Source organism: Pseudophryne corroboree, chromosome 2 (assembly GCF_028390025.1).
Source record: "Pseudophryne corroboree isolate aPseCor3 chromosome 2, aPseCor3.hap2, whole genome shotgun sequence".
NCBI classification, from domain to species: domain Eukaryota; kingdom Metazoa; phylum Chordata; class Amphibia; order Anura; family Myobatrachidae; genus Pseudophryne; species Pseudophryne corroboree.
Window position 1 is genome coordinate 148084408 of NC_086445.1, and position 23249 is coordinate 148107656.

General features: G+C 48.0%; 1 protein-coding gene and 1 long non-coding RNA gene across 5 annotated transcripts in view; one reads left to right on the forward strand and one right to left on the reverse strand.

The window, feature by feature from the left end:
- LOC135004291 (uncharacterized) overlaps window positions 1-23249 on the forward strand; it is a 512715-nt gene that overhangs the window by 452599 nt on the left and 36867 nt on the right. For 2 of the 4 annotated variants that reach the window (XR_010205131.1, XR_010205133.1), the window contains exon 1: window positions 10555-11002. The exons of 1 other annotated variant lie outside the window; for it this stretch is intronic. The gene's annotated coding sequence lies outside the window, so the exon portion shown is untranslated. Of the gene's footprint in view, window positions 1-10554; window positions 11003-23249 lie in introns of those variants that run through there. One more of the 4 variants, XM_063951797.1, reaches the window with a different exon arrangement.
- Window positions 838-11309, reverse strand: LOC135004322 (uncharacterized). The gene is made up of 2 exons (XR_010205135.1): window positions 11016-11309; window positions 838-1082 (listed from the first exon to the last, which is right to left on the reverse strand). It is a non-coding gene; the product is annotated as an uncharacterized LOC135004322 (long non-coding RNA).

Here is a 23249-nt window from a genome sequence, read left to right on the forward strand (position 1 = left end):
GTTTAGCCCCCTTGTAGTAATGCCCCCTGTAGTTTGCTCCCTTGTAGTTTAGCCCCCCTGTAGTTTAGCTCCCAAATAGTAATGCCCCCAGTAGTTTAGCCCCTGTAGTTATGCCCCCAGTAGTTTGCCCCCAATAGTAATGCGCCCCTGTAGTTTGCCCCCAGTAGTTTACCCCCTGTAGTTTGCCCCCAGTGGTTAGCCCCGTGTAGACGCACCGCTAACACACTTATAAAAAAAAAAACACTATACTTACCAAGCCCTGCTCCCGCGTCCGACCGCTGTGATCCTCCTGGCGTCCGGTTCCCCAGCACTATAAGAGAGACGTCCTATAGTGCGCAGTGACAGGGCCGGAAGCCGGAGCTCAGTAGTGAGCTCCTGCCGCCGCCTTCTGCTGTGGAGAGAGAGCCGGGCGCCCGCTGGTAACACAATCTCAGTGGGCGCCCGGCATCTCCCTGCGGCGCCGGCACACATCGGGTTAGGTGAGCCGGAGGAGGCGAAACTGCGTTCCGTGTCCAAGTGGAACTGACGGAACGCAGTTCCGCCTCGTTCCGGCTCACTTTAACCCCTGTCTGGTACCATCGATCAAAGGGCATGTCATACTGTCCAAACACCGCGTTTCGGAGCTTAACTCCTTTTACAGGATTGTATAGCATGTCCCTGCAGGATCCAGATATTTATACCCCTTCTCTTGGCAATTATTTCACCCACTTCTGGGTTAAGGTGAGCGGAAGTGACATTGCGTTCCACCATCAACTTCCGTTTGCATTCAAATTGGCGACAATTTTAGTATACTTTAGAATTAATTTCTGTAAATGATGAATGCATTCCAATTATCGCTTCCAGTTGCATGTCACTTGGTGGTCATCTTTATTCTCAACAGAGTACGCTCCACTTGTAGGTCCTTTCTAATTTCTTTGTGGAAGCTTGTTGAATGGTCAAGTTATGATCCACATCCTTCCTTACCCAATAAGCTATGCTGGACTTAGTATTCCAGAAAAGTCCATTCCTATACCGGAAGGAAGTGACCTACCATGACCTGAATTTGATGTTCTTAATCATTTTGATTGCCTTTTTTGGGGTACCTGCAAATAAAAGAATAAAATAAAAATTAATAAACTATCAAGATATAAAATTTAAAAATACCAGATATAAAAGAAGAAAACAAAGGACCATTATTCTAAAAACTACTTCAACTCAAAGTCAACGTTATGTCCATTTGGGTTAAGACTAGTATCTGAATACAGAGAGGCAGTACAAATTTGTACGCAAAGTAGCAGAACTGTAATGGTAGTGTATAGGGTGTTCCTAAACGCTAACAAAGGGGTGGCTAAAAATATGCAGGCAGAGGTGCCGTCTCATGGTAGTGTCGCTGAGAGCTGCTGACCACAGAGATGCTAAACTGCTCACATAAGAGGCCATACTAAGATGGAGAAACTGCCATAAGGCTGGTGCAAGTTTCAGCAATACAGACTCTGGTAATGGTGCTTGCACATTCGGATGCATGGATTTACACCAGAGATGGGCTTTGTAGCGGCATTAGCATAAAGTTGCAGATGCGACTGTGGCAAAAGCCATGGCGGCATCATACTCAGGATCAGCCTTATATTTTCCCAGCTAATGGTAAGATTCCTGTCTCTTCTGGCTGTCTGCTGCTCTCCAGTCTCTCTGGTCCGCTGTGCTGATGGATTGCTCAAATCCCACAAACAGCAGACAGTGGGGGTCATTCCGACCCATTCGCATTCAGCAGTTCTTCGCTGCGGTGCGAACGGGTCGGAACTGCGTATGCGCAGCACCCGCAATGCGCAATGATCAGAAGAGAAAAGAAAGTGATCGCTAGCGCGATCGCAAGAAGATTGACAGCGGGGAGGTGTTCCGGGGCGGATATTCACCGTTTTAAGGGCGTGGAGATCCGAACGCTGGCGTGTCCAGTCGTTTGGAGGGCGGATGTCTGACGTCAATCCCGGGACCTTCGTCGCTGGATCCGTCGCACAGGGTAAGTAAGTCTGACCCTGGTCTTGTTTTGCAGGAAACTTTTTTAGCATAGCAGGGATGCACAAGCGATCGCAGCCCTGCTATGCTAAAATACACTCTCCCACAGGCGGCGTCAAGTTGATCGCACCAGCAGCAAAAAGTTACTACGTGCGATCAACTCGGAATGAGGGCCAGTGGGAGAAGCATTGTGCTTACTTATGATTGGCTTTAATAAAGATTATATAATGTTGGCATAGCCCACAGTAAATTTTACCATGTACAGGAAACTGGCAGTAGGGTGAGAAATGGGAGTCTCTGTCACCCTTTTCCATTTTCTAGTTTAAACAGAGTAAAAATTCTTGAAAAAATCAAATCAAATTCATAGAACTTAGTATTTGAAATTATATGTAATTTTTTCATGGGTTTGTGATAAAAATATTTAAAGTGGCCCAAAAGGAATAAGGAATAAGGGCCCTCATTCCGAGTTGATCGGTCGCAAGGCGAATTTAGCAGAGTTACACACGCTAAGCCGCCGCCTACTGGGAGTGAATCTTAGCTTCTTAAAATTGCGACCGATGTATTCGCAATATTGCGATTACTAACTACTTAGCAGTTTCTGAGTAGCTCCAGACTTACTCTGCCTGTGCGATCATTTCAGTGCTTGTCGTTCCTGGTTGACGTCACAAACACACCCAGCGTTCGCCCAGGCACTCCCACCGTTTCCCCGGCCACTCCTGCGTTTTTTCCGGAAACGGTAGCGTTTTCAGCCACACGCCCCTGAAACGCCGTGTTTCCGCCCAGTAACACCCATTTCCTGTCAATCACATTACGATCGCCGGAGCGAAGAAAAAGCCGTGAGTAAAATTACTTTCTTCATAGTAAAGTTACTTGGCGCAGTCGCAGTGCGAACATTGCGCATGCGTACTAAGCGGATTTTCACTGCGATGCGATGAAAAATACCGAGCGAACAACTCGGAATGAGGGCCAAGGTGTCTATTTACTAAGCCTTGAACGGAGAGAAAGTGCACGGAGAGAAAGTACCAGCCAATCAGCACCTAACATTTTTCAAACCCAGCCTGTGACATGGTAGTTAGGAGCTGGTTGGCTGGTACAGTACTTTATCACTGTCTACTTTATCTCCGTTCAAGGCTTAGTAAATAGACCCCCTAGTCAGTTATCCACCTAAGGGGGGTCATTCCGAGTTGTTCGCTCGTTGCCGATTTTCGCAACGGAGCGATTAAGGCAAAAATGCGCATGCGCATGGTATGCAGTGCGCATGCGGTTAGTATTTTAGCACAAAACTTAGTAGATTTACTCACGTCCGAACAAAGATTTTTCATCGTTGAAGTGATCGGAGTGTGATTGACAGGATGTGGGTGTTTCTGGGCGGAAACTGGACGTTTTCTGGGAGTGTGCGGAAAAACGCAGGCGTGCCAGGATAAAACGCGGGAGTGTCTGGAGAAACGGGGGAGTGGCTGGCCGAACGCAGGGAGTGTTTGTGACGTCAAACCAGGAACGAAACGGCCTGACCTGATCGCAATCTGTGAGTAAGTCTGGAGCTACTCAGAAACTGCTAAGAAATTTCTATTCGCAATCCTTCGAATCTTTCGTTCGCTATTCTGCTAAGCTAAGATACACTCCCAGAGGGCGGCGGCCTAGCGTGTGCAATGCTGCTAAAATCTGCTAGCGAGCGAACAACTCGGAATCACCTCCTAACACCAGTGACAATGACACACGCAGTGCAAACAGCACAGAAGAGATTATGATGACAGCTACAGGTACAGTGTGTGGCACTGGGGAAGGGGAAGTGATTGAGGATAGGGGGTCAATGTGTATCATTTAGGCTAATTAGTGAAGGTAGAGGGGTTAATTCTTGTATAAGGTGACATGATTAATGCTTTTATGGGGATTGATTAAGGTGATTTTTTATGTTAGATTGAGGAGGGGAAGTATCAAACCATCAATAGAGAGAAAGTAGAGGTTACCTAGCGTAACCCATCAGCTTCTGTCATTTTATAGACTGTGCTAGATTCATAACAATTAGAAGCTGATCCTATGGGCAACTTTTCGACTATGGGGTATATTCAATAAGATTCGGATCCATTTCGACATGCAGGTGTCGGAATGGATCCGACAACCCCTATTCAATGGACGGCCAAATCCAATTGTCAGATTTGGCTGTACCCAGGGTCCTGCCCTGCCGCTGCTGTCAGTGGCTGTGGATGTGCTGACAGCAGCGGTGGGGGGTGCAGATGGCGGGGATCAGTGGTGGTGAGCGGGACGGTGGCAGGGGGAGCTGAGATCGACTGGGGGGAGCTGGCAGTGGGGGGACATGTCTGCGGCAGCGGTGGGAGGCGCTGCAGGGAGATAGGTGCCTGGCCGTCCCCCGACTTTTAATAAAGCTGAGACATGAGTGGCCGTGGCGGTGCATGTGTAAACAAGGAGCAAATATCAGCTTCGGGGGGGGGGGGGGGGGGACTGGAGACAGCAGGTACCATGGACAATATCAGGGGAGCGCAGAGTAAAAGACTGTCCACAGAAGAGGGTTATCTTTCAATTCTTGGTCGAATTCCGCTTCCACCTCGTGAAGGAAAGATATCAGGTTTCTGGACCTCACAAATTGTGCCTCCAGCTGTGTATTAGCATAAATATCACTATTATGTAACCAGTCTCTTAAAAATCTCAATAGAGAAGCATGGTTATAAATCTGGACATTTGGAAAATTAATTCCCCCGTTAGCTTTATGTTGTTGTAATTTATGCATAGCAATACACGGTCTTTTGCCTTTCCATATGAATTGTCTAAACAATTTGGTTATGTATGATTACTCAGATCTACTGAGTAGTATAGGGAGGGACTGCAAGATGTGCACAGTTTTGGGAATGTGCACATTTTAATCAAATTAGCCCATCCTAGGTACGAGAGCATCAAGCCCTTCCAAGCCTCCAGCTCCTTCGCTATGGCGTCAATCGCCACCTTCACATTTAGCCTATATAAGTCTGATGGATATTTGGGGAGTCTGATGCCCAAGTATGCCCAAGTCTGATGCCCAAGTATGTGATGTATGTGGTAGCCCATTTGATAGGTAATTGACTTCCCCATCCCGGACTTCTTTTCCCGGTTTTTAAATATAAACCCACAGATTTGGCAAGGTTAACCTGAAAGCCTGATATTTTACCGAAATCATCTAATAATCCCAAAGTATCCCGTAAAGACTCCCTAGGGTTCCCTATATATAATAGGACATCATTCGCGAAAGCAGATCATTTTATCTCCATGTTTACAATGGGAATACCCTGATAAATGGTTGAGTCTTGCAGTAATCGGAAAAGGGGATCTATGGACAAATTAAAAAGAAGAGGGGACAGGGGCCATTAACCAATAAAGAAGTTGTCGGGCAGTGTATAAATATTTAATGAGGCTCACAAACCTATTGTTGAAGCCTCTACATTCCAACACACTAAATAAACGATGCCATGCTACAGTGTCGAAAGCTTTGTGTGTGTCGAGGCTTAAGAGGATATGTTCAAAAAGGGTAAATTCCTGGACGCAATTGTGGCCGCTTTGGCCGTTCTGATGGCTCTAACCGATTGGCGGTCTCGAACAAAACCATACTGATGGTCCGTCGGTAAGCCAGGAAGAATCAGTTGTAGCCTATTGGCCATTATTTTCGTAAAAAAACTTAAAATTAAAGTTTAAAAGGGTAATATGAGTCGGCTGACAATAAGTCCCTGTCTGGTTTGGGGATCAGGGTCGTGAATGCTTGAGAAAATGAAGAGTAGTTGGGGTGTTCCTTGTAGATTTTATTAAAAAGTTCTAACAACGTCGGTGGCACCTGCTATTTATATGCCTATTTAGGCCAGCCCCCCTAGCACCCTATAATCCTGCCCATCAGATAAATCGTATGTTACATGTGTATGCAGTACAATACATTGCATGCTATTTCTCGCCGTTTGATTAATCGCATGCGGTATATCGCTGCAAAAATAGCACACAAGTATTAAATCGTATGGAAGGACTCCCGGGAAGCTGCCGGGGGAGTTCAAGGGAAATCACATGCAACTTGAGGTTCCCATAAGCCGCAGTAGTGTATGGGCACCTTAAGAGTAGTGGCATGTTGTGAGTAAGAGCATTGGTATGTTGTAGGAGTAGTGGTATGTTGTGAGTAAGAGCAGTGATATGTTGTGTGTAAGAGTAGTGGTATGTTGTGAGTTAGACTAGTGGTATTATGCATGTAAGAGTGGTTGTATGTTGTGTGTAAGAGTAGTGGCATATTAGTAAGAGCAGTAATATGTTGTGTGTGTCAGAGTAGTGGCATGTTGTGAGTTAGAGTAGTGGTATGTTGTGTGTAAGAGTAGTGGTATTTTGTGTATAAGATTAGTGGTATGTTGCGTGTAAGAGTAGTGGTATATTGTGAGTTAGAGTAGTGGTATTTTGTAAGATTAGTGGTATGTTGCGTGTAAGAGTAGTGGTATATTGTGAGTTAGAGTTGTGGTACTGTATCCTGCATTTGTCTGTGCATCAGATCACGTAGTTTACCCATTATTTCATGAGCGATACACATCATTAGTCTAAACCTTGCCTTTCTCCATTCTAATACAGATTCAGACACCCTACATCAGCGTTATCTGCGGAATAGCTACTTTGCCTAAAATAGCCTAGTAATTTGGCTATTCAGTGCTTATCTGCTGTTGTGTGAATGTATTTCTGGAGTTCTACCTGTGTTTTTCTCCTTATAGATTACTAATGGCATTAGTGGGTTGACATTTCAGTCCTTTATAAAAACCTTTTTCAAGATGACCACAATATTCAAGCAAAATGATAAAATTGCCCAATACAGCACAGATCTCTGACTGTGCATAGTGTCAAAGCGACCATTATGTTATTGCATATGCAATCATTCTCAATTACACTAAAGATGTTACTGATGTTCTGAGCAGGTCTGTAAGTAATGACATGGCACCTCGCAGAACAGTGCAATCCAAAGCTAAATGAATGATAAAGCATTACTAGTGTGAGATCATGTGAATATAGATATCACTTTACATTCCTTCTTCTGAATCTTAAGTACTTTTCCTTGGCTTATGTCCAGGAATTCAATAAAACTGTATTTGTCTTTCTTGATTTATGAAGTTATTGGATTTATTAAAATTATTAGGGCCTATTCACATACTGTACATCAACTGTTAGGGGTCTATTCATGAAGCAGTGAAAAGTGTGGAGAAATTAGCCTGTGGAGAAGTTGCCCATGGCAACCAATCAGCTGCTCCGTACAATTGTATAGTATGCAAATTATAGATGTTATTTCAATGCTGATTGGTTGCCATGGGCAACTTCTCCACTGGCTCACTTCTCCACACTTTTCACTGCTTCATGAATAGATCCCTTATTGCGCTGTTCAAATGCCAAACATAATTATCTCAAACAATCAAAAAAAGAGATAACTATCTCTTCTCCAGTGGCAGTTGCAGTGCACTCCAAAATTTACATAACGGAGCCACACCAACTGCCACCCCAAACCCTGCTAAACATCGCAGGCCGGGACTCACTGGCAATGGGTGTGGCTCCCCTATTTGAATTTTGGACTGTGCTGTAATTGCCACTGGAGAAAAGATAGTTATCTCTCTTTTTTATTTTGTGAGATTATTATGTTTATTAAATATCCCCCAATGTCTGAAAATTAGTATATCCAATTAAGGATGGAGGGTATTTTTGTGGCTCATTCCCACCACTGCATTCTAAAATTAAAATGGCTAAGTGGTCAGGCCGCATTATAAACCTTGCGACCCACAGCATCATAATTTGTAACCAGCATAGTCTGCGTGACATTACAAACGGCCGCTGTGACCCGGGACATGGCCAGTAGCTTCCTGCCAGCGCGCAGGAGCTGCGCTGACAGGGAGCTACTCGTCAGGTACAAAAGCATCGCCGCTGTGCAATGCTTTTGTACCTGTGCGGGGGGTAGGGCCTGACATGCGGGCCGGACTAGCACTACTAGAAAATGTGGCGATGTTTCATGCATACTTACCGACATTCTGGCTGCTCTCTGCGGGAGAGAGCAGCCAGGTCGGCTCAACAGGCGGGCCGGGAGCACTCTGACGAATGGAGGGGGTGGGCTGGAGGCGGCACGGGGGTGGAGCAAGGGCGGGACGGGGGCGTGGTTACAGTGATGTCTCCTTTAAGCCACGCCCCCGCTCTGTAATGCCGCGATCACCGGCATTACAATGCAGGGGGCGTGGCTATGATGACGCGATTCAGCAAGAATCGCGTCATCGTCTGCCCGGACCGCCCACTTTACACACAAAGTGGGCGGACGGGCAGGGGGGACCCCGTCAAATCGGGAGACTTGCCTGCTCTTCCGGGGGGCTGGGAGGGTCACACGATTTTCGGGAGCCTCCCGGCCATTCCGGGAGAGTAGGCACGTATGGTTTCATGTCATTTTTTCCACAAAGCAGAAAAATGGGTACACTGATTTGGGGCTTGTATCTTGGGTACTGTATTGATATGAAAATGGCAGGAGTGGATTAAGGGGTTTATTTACTAAAGCTTCTAAAAATGAGAAGTGGTCATGTTGCCCATAGCAACCGATCAGATTCTGTCTATCATTTCTCTTTTGCATCCTAGAAAAGGATCCGCGGCGCCCTCTTCTCTCCGGAAAAAGAATACTATATAGAATTGGCTCAGAAATCCAAAAAGATTCCCTTATCTATCCATTCACCACCCTAATGGATGGAAGATGGTATGTGGCAGCAATTAAATGCAATATGATACCTTATTGAATCTTAAATACCCAATAACCCGGGTATTACGTACACCTGGAACAGGTATAATAAAGAAGAATTTGGGCCTAATTCAGACCTGACCCTAGCAGCAAATTTGTTAGCAGATGGGCAAAACCATGGGGGTCATTCCGACCTGATCGTAGCTGTGCTAAATATAGCACAGCTACAATCACTTACACTGACATGCGGGGGGACACCCAGCACAGGGCTAGTCCGCCCCGAATGTCAGGCATCTCCCCCCCCCCCCCGCGCAAAACCAAGTCCAAAAGCATCGCACAGCGGCGATGCTTTTGTACTTGAAGAGCAACTCCCGGCCAGTGCAGCTCCTGTGGTTGGCCGGGAGTTACTCGTCGCTGCCCAGGTCGCAATAGCTGCGTGTGACATCACGCAGCCACAGCAGCCCGCCCCCCTGCATGGTCCGGCCACGCCTGCGTTGGCCGGACCACGCCCACAAAACGGCGGCCAAACAGCGCTGCGCTGCCCCCTCTCGCCAGCCACCGCCTCTGCCTGTCAATCAGGCAGAGGTGATCGCTAGGCAACGACAGCCGCCGGCTATCTCGCATGCGCACTTCTGACCTGATCGCTGCACTGCGATGAATGGCAGTGAGCGATCAGGTCAGAATGACCCCCCATGTGCACTGCAGGGGAGGCAGATATAACATGTGCAGAGAGAGTTAGATTTGGGTGGGTTATATTGTTTCTGTGCAGGGTAAATACTGGCAGCTTTATTTTTACACTGCAATTTAGATATCAGCTTTAACACACCCTACCCAAATCTAACTCTCTCTGCACATGTTACATCTGCCCCCCCTGCGGTGCACATGGTTTTGCCCAACTGATAACAAATTTGCTGCTATGATCAGGTCTGAATTAGGCCCTTTATTCCATATACAAAACAAACTCACAGTTCACTATAAATGTATAGTTCACTTAGAAAAACAATCAGATAAGGATAGATCAGCACTGTCCAATAGTTCTATGCTGCGGTGGGCTAATGCTTAACAAGGCAATAAAGGTCCCGGGCTTTGTAGCTCGGCACCACCACAGTAAGCTTTTTGGAAGGTGGATCCGGACCTAAAGGGCTGGTACCAGTGCTTAAAGAGGTCCTAGAGAGGTGGTGGAACTCACCCCCCCTCCCCCGGCACCCATGCAATAAAAGTATTGCCCCAAAAAAGGGGACGTGGTCTCAAAAAGAAAGGGGCGTGGTCACACAATAGTAATAATGCCCACAGTAGTAGCACCCCTAATACACATAATGCCCACAGTAGTAGCACCCCGTAATACACAATGCCCACAGCAGTAGCACCCCGTAATACACAATGCCCACAGCAGTAGCGCCCCTTTTACAATTACCACAGTAGTAGTGCTCCTTATGTAATGTCCACTGTACTGGTAGTGCCCCTTATATATAGCCCATAGTAGTGGTGCCCCTTATGCAATGCCCCCAGTAGCAGCAGGGACGTGCAGTCAGGGGAGGCAGAGCCTCCTCTGTCATTAATAATTAAAATTCTACAAAGAAGATACTCATGACACATATTCTGTGTCATAAGTATCTGCGTTATCCTTTATATTATGTTAATAATTTTTCAGGGTAAAAAAACGTTTGAAATGTGTGCCCGATAACAGTGTAAAAGGGCTGGAAGAGGGGGGCGGGGCAAAGCATTGGGCAGAAAAAAATCCTGTTTAAAAAAGCCTTGTAAGCGGCACCTACTAGAATTGCCTCTTTGACAGGGGCGTGCTTTCAGCTCACATGAAAGTACGGCCCCTGTCACTGAGGCTGACTTCATTGGGCAGTGGGCAGGACCACTCCAGCCGAGCAGCAATGCTGTGTTTGGCAGCAGGGGTGGATTGGTCCCGTTGTCTCATCTGGGGCTGCCCTTCAATAAACCACCCCCCTTCCCGGGCAGACTGTCGCGAGCATTAGCCACCCCTCACCCCGCCGTGCTTACACCAGCAGCGCCCGATAATGCCCCTCCGCCCCGCCCCCCCCCCCCCCCCGCCCCGCCACTGGAGTTTACTGCCACTGCAGTAAAGAGCAGGGCTGCAGCGGAGGTCATGCCCTCTTCCCAGGGCCGCCTGCCGCTGCCACTGACTGTCACAGAGGGAGTTTGCACAGACAGTGCCAGCATGCGCAGGGGAATGTCTGTTGGCTGCAGCCCCCAAACTGTGGCAGTCACCAGTGACGAGGAGGGCACTGTGGCGGGCAGCCAGTCGTGATGCATCAAAGATCGGCGTGTTAGTGGAGTGAGGTACGCTCCTTACCGGTGCGCTCCCAATTCTGTCAATGCTGGCTTACATCATGTCTCTCCCTTCGTATCATGGTGACTGCGGTAGCAAGCAGTCACAGCGATGCCTCTGTCACCCGCGCTGTCTGTTCCTGTGTACTGCACATGCCACCGTGCGCTGTACAGAGATGTCACCGGACCCCAGTGTGTGTAAAGGAGCCACCATTTCATACACTCCGGCAGAGACTGTTGCGGTAGGTGTCAGGTAGGGCTCAATAGGGTGGTGCGGCGGCGGGGCTGCTATTTTTTCTAACACCAATACTAAGCAAGCTGCCCCCTGGTCTGTCGCCCTCTGTCCTGGAGCTCTGTGAGATATAAAAGAAGATATATATGTATATATATATATATATATATATATATATATATACAGTATGTATATATATATATATATATATATATATACATACAGATCTATCTATATCTATCTATATATATATATATATATATATATTTAATAAAAACAGGCTTAAAATGTATATCTGAATATAAAATAGTTAATATGTGAACATGATTATAATGGAACTGAAAAAAACAAACCCTAAAATAGAATTAATAGAGCTATATCATAATATTAGATGAACATTGGCAAATCAATTAGCTACAAAAAAGAAAATAATATTATTTAAAATATACCTTAACTAAAACAACAGTTAAAAATGCCTAAGGAGGACTTTAAATGCCACCACAAGATGGCGTAGAAAGAACTGGACAAACCGACGAGAGCATAGCGCCTCCTACATTGACACGTACCAGGAAGCAGGTGCCGTCAGTAGACTTCAATGAGGGAGAGCCGCGAATCGCCGAGGAAGCAAGACAGATCCATATGCGGAAGGCAGAAAAACCGCAGGTAGTTAGATTAGGATTCATGCATATGCGAAGCCCTAAAACATGCTTAACATGGCGCTAGTAGCATGATGCATCCCGCCAAAAGAGCCTTATCATGTACTGCCCCCACACCCAACCCGATCGCAGGCAATGTCCACCCTTCTGTCCAAGCTACCCTGGACCATGCAGGGAAGAGACTGGCGTGAGCTATCGGAGGAGCGGGACCCATCACTTCCACTCAGGCTGTCAGTCCGTCCTGTGTGAGCCTGAGCCTGCTATCAGCATGGAGGGATCAACGGTGACTGGGACCCGGGAGCTATCTAAGAGTAGGTGAGATCCATTTTCAGCTTATTCTAAATTTGCCGAGTCCCTTCCACTCCCATACTGCCCACTTCTTCCCACCACTATTCCCATCCTGCCCCCCTTCTATTACTTCCTGCCTGCCCCCCTACTCTGCACTACTGTTACTCTAATCCTGTCCCCCACTCTCCACTGCTACTTCCATCCTGCCCCCTGCTCTCCACCACTACTACTCCCAGTCTGCCCCCCTGCTCCTCCTCCCTTTCTCTCCAGTCTTCCCCTATTCCTCCTCTCTCTCTCTCTCTCTCTTGGCTCCCCCTGTTCCTCCTGTCTCCTTATTTCTCCTCTCTCTCCTATCTCCCCATATTCCACCTCTATCTCTCCCATAAATTTATACAAATTTACAATATATTAGCCGCCTGCTCATCACAAGTTTGAGTGGCAATGATGGCAGCATCAGACTGAGATGCAGATTAGCGGCTTGGGGCCGGGTGGTTGATGGCAGTTATTTTGTAGGCTATTGGCAGGGGTGACACCAATTAGTGGTGGCAGTAGCTAGCATTGGCCCAGCAGTGGTTGGAGACATCGGCGGTACTTGACGGACATTATGGTTGCAGTGCCTCACCAGCCACCGTCCTCACTGCACAGCACTGAGTAGTAGTGCCCCTTATGTCCCCAGGAGTGATGCCCCTTATGAAGTGCCCACTTTACAGTGCCCTCATTAGTAGTGCCCCCATTAGTAATGCCCTTAAAGGTAATGCCCCTGTGTAGTATTGCCTCCAGTAGTAATGTTGCCTGTAGTAATGCCCCCAGTCGTTTAGCCCCCTGTAGTTTAGCCCCAGTAGTTATGCCCCCAGTAGTAATGCCCCTGCAGTTATGACCCCTGTAGTTTACCCCCACTTTAGTTTAGTCTCCAAGTGGTAATGACCCCAGTAGTTTAGCCCCTGTAGTTTAGTCCTCATGTAGTTTGCCCCATGTAGTTTAGCCCCCAGTGGTAATGCCCCCTGTAGTTTAGCCCCTGCAGTTAAGTCCCCAGTAGTTTAGCCACCCAGTAGTAATGCCCCAGTAGTTTAGCCCCTGTAGTTATGCTCCCCAGTAGTTTAGCCCCCCTGTAGTAATGCCCCTGTAGTTATGCCCCGAGTAGTAATGCACCCCTGTAGTTATGCCCTCAGTAGTAATGCGCCCCTGTAATTATGCCCCCAGTAGTAATGCGCCCATGTAGTTTGCCCCCAGTAGCTTGCCCCATGTAGCTTGTCCCCAGTAGTTTGCCCACAAGTAGTAATGCCCCCTAGTAGTTTAGCCCCCTTGTAGTTTGCCCCCTTGTAGTTTAGCCCCCAGTAGTAATGCCCCCTGTAGTTTTTCCCCTTATAGTTTAGCCCCCAAGTAGTAATGCCCCCAGTAGTTTAGCCCCTGTAGTTATGCCCCCGGTAGTTTGCCCGAAGTAGTAATGCCCCCCTGTAGTTATGTCCCCAGTAGTAATGCGCCCCTGTAGTTTGCCCCCAGTAGCTTGCCCCCAGTAGTTATCACCATGTAGCTTGCCCCAAGTAGTAATGCCCCCAGTAGTTTAGCCCCCTTGTAGTAATGCCCCCTGTAGTTTGCTCCCTTGTAGTTTAGCCCCCCTGTAGTTTAGCCCCCAAATAGTAATGCCCCCAGTAGTTTAGCCCCTGTAGTTATGCCCCCAGTAGTTTGCCCCCAATAGTAATGCGCCCCTGTAGTTTGCCCCCAGTAGACACACCGCTAACACACTTATAAAAAAAACCACCATACTTACCAAGCCCTGCTCCCGCATCCGACCGCTGTGATCCTCCTGGCGTCCGGTTCCCCAGCACTATAAGAGAGACGTCCTATAGTGCGCAGTGACAGGGCCGGAAGCCGGAGCTCAGTAGTGAGCTCCTGCCGCCGCCTTCTGCTGTGGAGAGAGAGCCGGGCGCCCGCTGGTAACACAATCTCAGTGGGCGCCCGGCATCTCCCTGCGGCGCCGGCACACAACGCGTTTCGGAGCTTAACTCCTTTTACAGGATTGTATAGCATGTCCCTGCAGGATCCAGATATTTATACCCCTTCTCTTGGCAATTATTTGTTTCACCCACTTCTGGGTTAAGGTGAGCGGAAGTGACATTGCGTTCCACCATCAACTTCCGTTTGCATTCAAATTGGCGACAATTTTAGTATACTTTAGAATTAATCTGTAAATGATGAATGCATTCCAATTATCGCTTCCAGTTGCATGTCACTTGGTGGTCATCTTTATTCTCAACAGAGTACGCTCCACTTGTAGGTCCTTTCTAATTTCTTTGTGAAAGCTTGTTGAATGGTCAAGTTATGATCCACATCCTTCCTTATCCAATAAGCTATGCTGGACTTAGTATTCCAGAAAAGTCCATCCCTATACCGGAAGGAAGTGACCTACCATGACCTGAATTTGATGTTCTTAATCATATTGATTGCCTTTTTTGGGGTACCTGCAAATAAAAATTAAAATTAATAAACTATCAAGATATACAATTTAAAAATACCAGATATAAAAGAAGAAAACAAAGGACCATTATTCTAAAAACTACTTCAACTTAAAGTCAACGTTATGTCCATTTGGGTTAAGACTAGTATCTGAATACAGAGAGGCAATACAAATTTGTACGCAAAGTAGCAGAACTGTAATGGTAGTGTATAGGGTGTTCCTAAACGCTAACAAAGGGGTGGCTAAAAATATGCAGGCAGAGGTGCCGTCTCATGGTAGTGTCGCTGAGAGCTGCTGACCACAGAGATGCTAAACTGCTCACATAAGAGGCCATACTAAGATGGAGAAACTGCCATAAGGCTGGTGCAAGTTTCAGCAATACAGACTCTGGCAATGGGGGTCAAAGTGCTTGCACATTCGGATGCATGGATTTACACCAGAGATGGGCTTTGTAGCGGCATTAGCATAAAGTTACAGATGCGACTGTGGCAAAAGCCATGGCGGCATCATACTCAGGATCAGCCTTATATTTTCCCAGCTAATGGTAAGATTCCTGTCTCTTCTGGCTGTCTGCTGCTCTCCAGTCTTTCTGGTCCACTGTGCTGATGGATTGCTCAAATCCCACAAACAGCAGACAGTGGGGGTCATTCTGACCCATTCGCATGCAGCAGTTCTTCGCTGCGGTGCGAACGGGTTCGGAACTGCGCATGCGCGGCACCCGCAATGCGCAATGACCAGAAGAGAAAAGAAAGTGATCGCTAGCGCGATCACAAGAAGATTGACAGCGGGGAGGTGTTCTGGGGCGGAGACTCACCGTTTTACGGGCGTGGAGATCCGAACGCTGGCGTGTCCAGTCGTTTGGAAGGCGGATGTCTGACGTCAATCCCGGGACCTTCGTCGCTGGATCCGTCGCATAGGGTAAGTAAGTCTGACCCTGGTCTTGTTTTGCAGGAAACTGTTTTAGCATAGCAGGGCTGCACAAGCGATCACAGCCCTGCTATCAGGGCCGGCGCTACCACTAGGCAGCTTTAGGCAGCTGCCTATGGGCGGCGACCACTGGAGGGCGGCACTGCACAGTGAATAAATTACCAGCCGGCAGCTCCACTGGCGGTTGGCACCCATGTCATGTTGGCTACTTCCTCCGTCCCTGCGATTGGGCTCCCCCGAATGTTATCCGCGCCCCCCCCCCCCCCGCGTGATTGTATAGCCGAATGATACCCCCCCCTCGCCTTCACGCAATCCCGCGATTGGCTCCTGACCTACTGCGTGTTGTCACCAGCTCCCCCTTCCTTTCCCCCGCAATTGGACTCCCGCTCCTGATTGTTACCCGCTGCCTCCCCCTCCCTCCTGCATCATGTTGCCGGCTCCTTCCTGTCCCTGCTCCGCTGCGATATAAGTCAGTGTCGGAGTGTCCCAGAGAACTCGGCCCCCGCCTGCCAGAGGGACCAACACCTGGGCATGGAGGAGGAGGCTGCACTGAGAAGATGACAGCCGGGTCCGTGGATGGCAGAGCGGGCGGACATCTGCGAGAAGCAGCGCACACCCGGGGGTTACCCTCTCACCTTGTGTCAGTAAGTGGTGTCTGTTTAGTGAGTTGGTGTCAGTAAGTGGTGTCTGTTTAGTGAGTTGGTGTCAGTAAGTGGTGTCTGTTTAGTGAGTTGGTGTCAGTAAGTGGTGTCTGTTTAGTGAGTTGGTGTCAGTAAGTGGTGTCTGTTTAGTGAGTTGGTGTCAGTAAGTGGTGTCTGTTTGTGTCAGTAAGTGCTGTCTGTGTTCATTTGTGTCAGTAAGTGGGTTTGTGTAAGTAAGTGCTGTCTGTGTGTCAGTAAGTGGTGTCTGCATTCTTGTCAGTAAGTGGTGTCTATGTAGGGGGTGTGTGTCAGTAAGTGATGTCTATGTAGGGTGTGTGTGTCAGTAAGTGGTGTCTATGTAGGGCGTGTGTTAGTAAGTGGTGTTTATGTAGAGTGTGTGTGTGTGTGTGTGTGTGTGTGTGTGTGTGTCAGTAAGTGATGTCTATGTAGGGTGTGTGCGTCAGTAAGTGGTGTCTGTGTAGGGTGTGTGTGTCAGTAAGTGGTGTCTATGTAGGGTGTGTGTGTCAGTAAGTGGTGTCTATGTGGTAAATGTTTGGGGGAAATAATAATAGTTTGCTGCGCTTGATGTGAGCTGCTCAATTTATAGATCAGGGAATCCGTTTTCTCTAACGTACTAAGTGGATGCTGGGGACTCCGTAAGGACCATGGGGATTAGCGGCTCCGCAGGAGACTGGGCACAACTATAAAGAAAGCTTTTAGACTACTGGTGTGCACTGGCTCCTCCCACTAAGACCCTCCTCCAGACTTCAGTTAGATTCTTGTGCCCGGCTGAGCTGGATGCACACTAGGGGCTCTCCTGAGCACCTAGAAAGAAAGTATATTTAGGTTTTTTATTTTACAGTGAGATCTGCTGGCAACAGACTCACTGCAGCGAGGGACTAAGGGGAGAAGAAGCGAACCTACCTAACAGGTGGTAGTTTGGGCTTCTTAGGCTACTGGACACCATTAGCTCAGAGGGATCGACCGCAGGATCCGACCTTGGTGTTCGTTCCCGGAGCCGCGCCGCTGTCCCCCTTACAGAGCCAGAAGCAACGAAGAGGTCTGGAAAATCGGCGGCAGAAGACTTCGGTCTTCACCATGGTAGCGCACAGCACTGCAGCTGTGCGCCATTGCTCCTCATGTACACCTCACACTCCGGTCACTGATGGGTGCAGGGCGCTGGGGGGGGGGGGGGGGCGCCCTGAGGGCAATATATGACACCTTGGCTGGCAAATATACATCATATATAGTCCTAGAGGCTATATAGATGTAAAATTACCCCTGCCAGTATTCCAGAAAAAGCGGGAGAAAGTCCGCCGAAAAGGGGGCGGGGCTTCTCCCTCAGCACACTGGCGCCATTTTTCCCTCACAGTTCCGCTGGAAGGAAGCTCCCTGGCTCTCCCCTGCAGTCTGAACACTACAGAAGGGTAAAAAAGAGAGGGGGGGGGGGCACTAAATTTAGGCGCAGTATAGATAATATATATATATATGATATATATAAAAAAGCAGCTATAAGGTAAAACACTCATTGATAGTGGGATCCCTGTGTTATATAGCGCTCTGGTGTGTGCTGGCATACTCTCTCTCTATCTCCCCAAAGGGCTTTGTGGGGTCCTGTCCTCTGTCAGAGCATTCCCTGTGTGTTTGCGGTGTGTCGGTACGGCTGTGTCGACATGTTTGATGAGGAGGCTTATGTGGAGGCGGAGCAAATGCCTGTAAACGTGATGTCACCCCCTGCGGGGTCGACACCTGAGTGGATGGTGCTGTGGAAGGACTTACGCGACAGTGTCGACTCCTTGCATAAAAGCTTTGACGACATACCTATTGTGGGACAGCCGGCTTCTCAGCCTGTGCCTGCCCAGGCGTCTCAAAAGCCATCAGGGGCTCTAAAACGCCCGCTACCTCAGATGGCTGACACAGATGTCGACACGGATACTGACTCCAGTGTCGACGACGATGAGACTAATGTAACTTCCAGTAGGGCCACACGTTACATGATTGAGGCAATGAAAAATGTGTTGCACATTTCTGATGTTACCCCCGGTACCACAAAAAAAGGGTATAATGTTTGGAGAGAAAAAACTACCAGTAGCTTTTCCTCCATCTGAAGAGTTAAATGAAGTGTGTGAAGAAGCGTGGGCTTCCCCTGATAAAAAGCTGGTAATTTCTAAGAGGTTACTAATGGCGTACCCTTTCCCGCCAGAGGATAGGTCACGCTGGGAAACATCCCCTAGGGTGGATAAAGCGCTCACACGCTTGTCAAAGAAGGTGGCACTACCGTCTCCGGATACGGCCGCCCTGAAGGAATCTGCTGATAGAAAGCAGGAGGCTATCCTGAAATCTATATATACACACACAGGTGTTATACTGAGACCGGCTATTGCTTCAGCCTGGATGTGCAGTGCTGCTGCTGCGTGGTCAGATTCCCTGTCAGAAAATATAGATACCCTAGACAGGGACACTATATTGCTAAACGTAGAGCATATAAAAGACGCACTTTTATACATGAGGGATGCACAGAGGGATATTTGCCGGCTGGCATCCAAAATTAGTGCAATGTCCATTTCTGCCAGGAGAGGGTTATGGACTCGGCAGTGGACAGGAGATGCAGATTCCAAACGACACATGGAAGTTCTGCCTTATAAGGGTGAGGAGTTGTTCGGGGATGGTCTCTCGGACCTCGTTTCCACAGCAACAGCTGGGAAGTCTACATTTTTACCCCATGTTCCCTCACAACCAAAGAAAGCACCGTATTATCAGGTACAGTCCTTTCGGCCCAATAGGGGCAAGCGGGTTAAAGGCGCGTCCTTTCTGCCCAGAGGCAGAGGTAGGGGAAAGAAGCTGCAGCATACAGCCAGTTCCCAGGAGCAAAAGTCCTCCCCCACTTCCTCTAAGTCCACAGCATGACGCTGGGGCTTCACAGGCGGAGCCAGGTACGGTGGGGGCCCGTCTCAAAAACTTCAGCAATCAGTGGGCTCGCTCACGGGTGGATCCCTGGATCCTTCAAGAGTATCTCAGGGGTACAAGCTGGAATTCGAGACGTCTCCCCACCGCCGTTTCCTCAAATCTGCCTTGCCAACCACTCCCTCAGGCAGGGAGGCAGTGTTACAGGCAATTCACAAGCTGTATTCACAACAAGTGATAGTAAAGGTGCCCCTACTTCAACAAGGAAGGGGTTACTATTCCACAATGTTTGTGGTACCGAAATCGGACGGTTCGGTGAGACCCATTTTAAATTTGAAATCCTTGAACACATATATAAAAAAATTCAAGTTCAAGATGGAATCGCTCAGGGCGGTTATTGCAAGCCTGGACAAGGGGGATTACATGGTATCACTGGACATCAAGGATGCTTACCTACATGTCCCCATTTACCATCCTCACCAGGAGTACCTCAGATTTGTGGTACAAGATTGTCATTACCAATTCCAGACGTTGCCGTTCGGTCTATCCACGGCTCCGAGGGTCTTTACCAAGGTAATGGCCGAAATGATGATACTCCTTCGAAAGAAGGGAGTTTTAATTATCCCGTACTTGGACGATCTCCTGATAAAGGCGAGTTCCAGAGAGCAGTTGTTGGTAGGGGTAGCACTATCTCGGGATGTGCTACAACAGCACGGCTGGATTCTAAACATTCCAAAGTCACAGCTGGTCCCTACGACACGTCTGCTGTTCCTAGGGATGGTTCTGGACACAGAACAGAGAAAAGTGTTTCTCCCGGAGGAGAAGGCCAAGGAGCTGTCATCTCTAGTCAGAGGCCTCCTAAAGCCAAAACAGGTGTCGGTGCATCACTGCACGCGGATCCTGGGAAAAATGGTAGCTTCCTACGAAGCGATTCCATTCGGCAGGTTTCATGCAAGAACCTTTCAGTGGGACCTGTTGGACAAGTGGTCCGGATCGCATCTTCAGATGCATCGTCTGATAACCCTGTCTCCGAGGACAAGGGTGTCTCTGCTGTGGTGGCTGCAGAGTGCTCATCTTCAAGAGGGCCGCAGATTCGGCATACAGGACTGGGTCCTGGTGACCACGGATGCCAGCCTTCGAGGCTGGGGAGCAGTAACACAGGGAAGAAACTTCCAAGGACTATGGTCAAGTCAGGAGACTTCCCTGCACATAAATATTCTGGAACTGAGGGCCATTTACAATGCCCTAAGTCAGGCAAAACCCCTGCTTCAAAACCAGCCGGTACTGATCCAGTCAGACAACATCACGGCGGTCGCCCATGTAAATCGACAGGGCGGCACGAGAAGCAGGACGGCAATGGCAGAAGCTACAAGGATTCTCCGATGGGTGGAAAATCACGTGTTAGCACTGTCTGCAGTGTTCATTCCGGGAGTGGACAACTGGGAAGCAGACTTCCTCAGCAGGCACGACCTCCACCCGGGAGAGTGGGGACTTCATCCAGAAGTCTTTCAAATGATTGTAAACCAGTGGAAAAAGCCACAGGTGGACATGATGGCGTCCCGCCTAAACAAAAAGCTAGAAAAATATTGCGCCAGGTCGAGAGACCCGCAGGCGATAGCTGTGGACGCTCTAGTAACACCGTGGGTGTACCGATCGGTTTATGTGTTCCCTCCTCTTCCTCTCATACCAAAGGTACTGAGGATAATAAGGAGAAGAGGAGTAAGAACTATACTCATTGTTCCGGATTGGCCAAGAAGAGCTTGGTACCCGGAACTTCAAGAAATGATGTCCTAGGACCCATGGCCTCTACCGCTCAGACAAGACCTGCAGCAGGGGCCCTGTCTGTTCCAAGACTTACCGCGGCTGCGTTTGACGGCATGGCGGTTGAACACCGGATCCTGAAGGAAAAGGGCATTCCGGAGGAAGTCATTCCTACGCTGATTAAAGCTAGGAAAGAAGTAACCGCAAACCATTATCACCGCATATGGCGAAAATATGTTGCGTGGTGTGAGGCCAGGAAGGCCCCAACAGAGGAATTTCAGCTGGGCCGTTTCCTGCACTTCCTACAGTCAGGGGTGACTATGGGCCTTAAATTGGGTTCCATTAAGGTCCAGATTTCGGCTCTATCGATTTTCTTCCAGAGAGAACTGGCTTCACTACCTGAAGTTCAGACTTTTGTTAAGGGAGTGCTGCATATTCAGCCCCCTTTTGTGCCTCCAGTGGCACCTTGGGATCTCAACGTGGTGTTGGATTCCTAAAGTCACATTGGTTTGAGCCACTGAAAACCGTGGATTTGAAATATCTCACGTGGAAAGTGGTCATGTTGTTGGCCTCGGCTTTGGCCAGGCGAGTATCAGAATTGGCGGCTTTGTCATGTAAAAGCCCTTATCTGATTTTCCATATGGATAGGGCAGAATTCTCCCCAAAGTGGTATCAGCTTTTCATCTGAACCAACCTATCGTGGTGCCTGCGGCTACAAATGACTTGGAGGCTTCCAAGTTGTTGGATGTAGTCAGGGCCCTAAAAATCTATGTTTCCAGGACAGCTGGAGTCAGAAAGACTGACTCGCTCTTTATCCTGTATGCGCCCAACAAGTTGGGTGCACCTGCTTCAAAGCAGACTATTGCTCGCTGGATCTGTAGTACGATTCAGCTTGCACATTCTGCGGCTGGACTGCCGCATCCTAAATCAGTAAAAGCCCATTCCACGAGGAAGGTGGGCTCTTCGTGGGCGACTGCCCGAGGGGTCTTGGCTCTTCAACTTTGCCGAGCAGCTACTTGGTCGGGGTCAAACACGTTTGCTAAATTCTACAAGTTTGACACCCTGGCTGAGGAGGACCTTGAGTTTGCTCATTCGGTGCTGCAGAGTCATCCGCACTCTCCCGCCCGTTTGGGAGCTTTGGTATAATCCCCATGGTCCTTACGGAGTCCCCAGCATCCACTTAGGACGTTAGAGAAAATAAGAATTTACTCACCGGTAATTCTATTTCTCGTAGTCCGTAGTGGATGCTGGGCGCCCATCCCAAGTGCGGATTGTCTGCAATACTTGTATATAGTTATTGCTTAACTAAAGGGTTATTGTTGAGCCATCTGTTGAGAGGCTCAGTTGTTATCATACTGTTAACTGGGTATTGTATCACGAGTTATACGGTGTGATTGGTGTGGCTGGTATGAGTCTTACCCGGGATTCAAAATCCTTCCTTATTGTGTCAGCTCTTCCGGGCACAGTATCCTAACTGAAGTCTGGAGGAGGGTCTTAGTGGGAGGAGCCAGTGCACACCAGTAGTCTAAAAGCTTTCTTTATAGTTGTGCCCAGTCTCCTGCGGAGCCGCTAATCCCCATGGTCCTTACGGAGTCCCCAGCATCCACTACAGACTATGAGAAATAGAATTACCGGTGAGTAAATTCTTATTTTTGGAGGCGAGATTAAGCGCTGTGTTAGTGTATGTCTGGCACAGTGATGGATAAATAAATGAAAAAATTATGATATATTATAAATAAAAAGAAAAAACAAAATAGAAAAAATATGGTGGTAAATAATAATGATAAAAAATTATAATAATAATAATAATAATAAAAACTAATAATAATAAAAAAATGATGAAAAAAAATTGTGGCTTGCGGCAATGAATAGGAAAAAAGGGCTTACCCTATGTCAGATCCCACTCGAAATGCATTGGATATAGCGTGGGAGCAGACACAAGAGAAGGAGAAAGCAAAGCCGCCAGCGTCTGCCATCACCGGAAGCCGAGACCCGAACTTCAGGTCACAGCGCATAGCGCACAGAGCGGGACCTGACTTAGGGTAAGCCAGGGACAGTGTCCACCAAGCGTTCAAAGCGGGACTATAATTTTCTCTAACCAGCTCCACACCAAATCAAATCACGTAGAAGGGCCTGTAAACATCGGGCCACTAGACCATTGTTTTTATATTTTATTATTTATTTATTTTTTATTTTTCAAATTATTCCTAGTGTCCTCTTTCCAATCTTTCTCCTTTCTTCTCCTGCTGCACCCACTGCACTCTCCTCTTTTTTCCAATTCATTGCCGCAAGCCACAATTTTTTGAAATCATTTTTTTATTATTATTTTTTAGCATTATTATTTACCACCATATTTTTTCTATTTTGTTCATTATTTTCATTTATATTATATCAT